The sequence below is a fragment of the Leptinotarsa decemlineata genome, unplaced genomic scaffold, assembly GCF_025532065.1.
Source record: "Leptinotarsa decemlineata unplaced genomic scaffold, Ldec_3_MD MMD2_tig00001719_RagTag_RagTag, whole genome shotgun sequence".
In the NCBI taxonomy this organism is placed as follows: Eukaryota; Metazoa; Arthropoda; class Insecta; order Coleoptera; family Chrysomelidae; genus Leptinotarsa; species Leptinotarsa decemlineata.
Window position 1 is genome coordinate 721,294 of NW_027412569.1, and position 3,820 is coordinate 725,113.

The following is a 3,820-nucleotide window of genomic DNA, read 5'->3' on the forward strand; positions in this document are numbered from 1 at the left end:
GGAGTCGGTATTATTTATTTATTTCACTTTAGCAATTTCTTGTGACAATCGGTACTATTTGTTTAAAAACACTCAAACTTAACACTATTTTCGATTTAATATTGATGCTGGCACGTTATATAACGGTGGACATTCACAACAAGAAATGAGTTCCAGCTCCAACAATAGCGTCCGCATACCTTCTTTGTGGACGGTCGCTATCGACACGTCCATCCACCACCATATCAGAAACGGAACTGTTCTTAATTCTTCATAAGAGGTTGTTCTGGTTCTGTTTAAAATCTGTTTTTTTTCCGTTAACCAGCTGTCGCACCCCTACGAACGACAAGCGTCAGAAGTCGATTCTTATGACGAGAAAATACTATTGATCATGACTATTTTGTTATGTAGCGTATCCTTGTAGTCAGTTCAAATGTTATCTAACCTCAATCATCAATTATTCGAATCAAATAAATTAAAATAAACATTCTAGAAAATTGCCCAAATTTCCGTATGAATGCGCATGAGCAACGGGAACAGTTCTCCAACAGTTCAGCCTCGAGAGCAAGAACGATTCTGGACGGTTCAAGATTGTTAGGATCTTTTTGGGAAAGAAAGTTTTTGGCTTTCTACTACTCCATCTTGATACAAAAAAAAAGGATGAGGGAATCTTCCAAAGAAAGGAAGGAAGTAATCAATTTGAAAATAAGTAACTCTATACATGGATGTGTAGATCATGCAAAGAAGTAACTTTCAGACACAAACTGAAAGAAAGTCCTCCAGAAACAGCTACTTTCATATAAATATTGAATTACACGAAAGAAAAAAATTCTTTCGAAACAAATACTTCTATATGAACACTGAATTATACAGAAGATACTTCTCTCTACTCAGTTTGTATTTCAAACATTCGTTGTGGAATAAAAATCAGATATCATTCACATGAGTTCTACTTTGAATGAATGGTAACAAATTGCACTTACATGTGCATCCTTTTTTTATCGAAATGGAGTAGTAGAATGCCAAAAACTTTCTTTCCCAAAAATTAATCACTCTTAAATATATAACCCCTTCAATTCAAATAAGATTCCTCTTGGCTGGGATTAAATTAAATAGGTGAATGGATGTCATTACGATGTCATCGATGACATAAGCAGATAAGCAGATTCCGTGACATTCAAAATCGTAATTCATGATTGAATTGTGTGTATTTTCTATAATGTTATCCAATTTGGTACTGAAGAGCCTTAGGGCAAGTGTCTTAAGGCGAAACATCGATGTATGCCAGTGAGGATGGCAGTGTTCCATGTAAGTGCAATTTGTTACCATTCATTTAAAGTAGAACTCATGTGAATGATATCTGATTTTTATTCCACAACGAATGTTTGAAATACAAACTGAGTAGAGAAAAGTATCTTCTGTATAATTCAGTATTCATATAGAAGTATTTGTTTCGAAAGAATTTTTTTCTTCGTGTAATTCAATGTTCATATGAAAGTAGCTGTTTCAGGAGGACTTTCTTTCAGTTTGTGTCTGAAAGTTACTTCTTTGCATGATCTACACATCCATGTATAGAGTTACTTATTTTCAAATTGATTACTTCCTTCCTTTCTTTGGAAGATTCCCTCATCCTTTTTTTTGTATCAAGATGGAGTAGTAGAAAGCCAAAAACTCTCTTTCCCAAAAATTAATCACTCCTAAAAATATAACCCCTTCCATTCAGTTTAGGATCATTTCGCAGTCGAAACCAGAACAGAGGATTCATCAATCCGAACTCATCCTCAATAAACCAGAATGCTCTATATCAATTGCGCAAGATCCTGACGTCCGAGAACCTGAATTTCGTAGATCCAGAACAAACCTAAGGTTTGTTCTAGGTTCGCTGAAATGACGTTGGTCTAAAGATTCTGCGATCTAGTATTCGAAGTTAATTTTCAGTATCCATTATTCATTTAAAAACACCCTCAATTCATCTATGAAATGGTTACCATACCGACAGGTATTGATTAAACAAAGTTTGTTAGAAACTCAAGTCTGTCGTGTTATTCCAATCTCTTGGGTTTATGTACAAAGATGTCAAGTAATAACTTGAATTTATATAAAGAACTACATAATTCTATAGATAATGATAAAATGTACTGGATACGAAATGATGCAAAGTTGAGGGCGGTAGTAACATCTAAAAGTTATGACGAATTCAGGTTAGTATCTATTAAAGTAGTCGATAATTCTAAAGAAACAATACTTCACTGAACAGGAATCAACTCTGTTTCCATCTACAGCTTCAATCTAATTTGAAAAATGGATTGTTACCGAGCAGTCAGAGCTGTTGAGATAAATGTAGCCATTGCTTATTTACACACTTTATTTTATTTATATGAACTTTATCTAAACAGTGAGAACATTGAATAACTTTTTTCGAGATCAATTGCCCTAACACCAAACTGATATTTTTGCACTCGACGCGCGTTTCGCCAACAAAGTTAGCATCCTCAGGAGAAGAAAATTGATACCTAGTCTAGTCTGGTTAATCTTATATACTAAAATTTGTTACCTGAGATTGTATACCTGAAGTCAAATATGGAATTTCTCGGTAATTAACTACCTGCAAGTTCTTAGTAATTATTCTCTTCCTAACAGAATATTAAAAAGCGGGCTAAACGGGATGGGTCCCTTATCGCCATTCATGCTGATCTTACATTTTGCTATTTCTAGACTCTCACATGCATCGAGTAGCCTGGTGTCATGCACATGCTTAATCAGTTTCAGATTGTTTTCACCAATTCTGTGGTCCTTGTCTAGAGCATGTTGAGCGACACTGGATTTTTCTATCCTTTCGTATTTCATGTGTGCCCAATGTTCCTTGAAGCGGGTTTTAATTGCTCGTCGGCTCTGGCCGATGTATTTGCTGTTGCAATCTTGACAACTGATTTCGTAAATCCCCGACCTTTCTGTGTTTTCTAGTCTATCTTTTGGATTACCAACCAGACTAGACTAGGTATCAATTTTCTTCTCCTGAGGATGCTAACTTTGTTGGCGAAACGCGCATCGAGTGCAAAAATATCAGTTTGGTGTTAGGGCAATTGATCTCGAAAAAAGTTATTCAACTTTCACACCAAAGGTTCCAATGTCATCGTTACTCATCGTCATTAGTGAGAACATTCTTCATTGAACTAAAAAAATACAATAGTATTCAACTAGGTTCTAAAGTTAGTCTAGGACGAATACATGTTTGTAAAAACTAAACAAATTAACACTCTACGTGATTTATACAGGAACATTGTAGCAGCAGCACATCTTTACCCATTGTCAAAGAGAGAGCTGATGGAAAAGAAAAACATTGGTTGGAACAAATAAAGCAACAATTGAAATAATATTGTTTATTAAAAACATTTTATTGGAAAGTCAAAATAAATATTTTATAAAAATATATATTTGTAATATATCACCAGGTATTATTTGTATCATGAGACTGAATAAAAAAAATATTTCTTGAATCTAGAAATATTTAAACGAAACTATAACAGTACAGAATATCAAATGAAATAGAAAAAATAAAATATTCAAAGAAATCAATTTCTGTTTTCAATATCGAATGAAAATGCCACTTCTCAAATCGTGAATCAGATTTTTCAGGTAGTTATTGTTTTTTTATGTGACGGGAAAAAGTTTGACATTTTATCTCTGATGACATGTAGCAAAATGTCACTTTTCATGAAATTACTTTTTTACCCGGGAAATCGTCGTTTTTCCCGTCACAGAAAAAAATTGTGAATTATACACGGGAAAAATATTAGATTTTAGCTCTTGGATTTTTATCTCTCTCCGCTTCGCGTAGGGA

At 34.1% G+C, this 3,820-nt stretch overlaps 1 long non-coding RNA gene across 1 annotated transcript; it reads left to right on the forward strand.

Annotated features, from left to right (window-relative positions):
- Positions 1 to 1,055: 1,055 nt before the first annotated feature.
- On the forward strand, positions 1,056 to 3,441 carry LOC141482653 (uncharacterized). Its single transcript, XR_012465639.1, has 2 exons — positions 1,056 to 2,180; positions 3,255 to 3,441. It is a non-coding gene; the product is annotated as an uncharacterized lncRNA (long non-coding RNA).
- Positions 3,442 to 3,820: the final 379 nt, after the last annotated feature.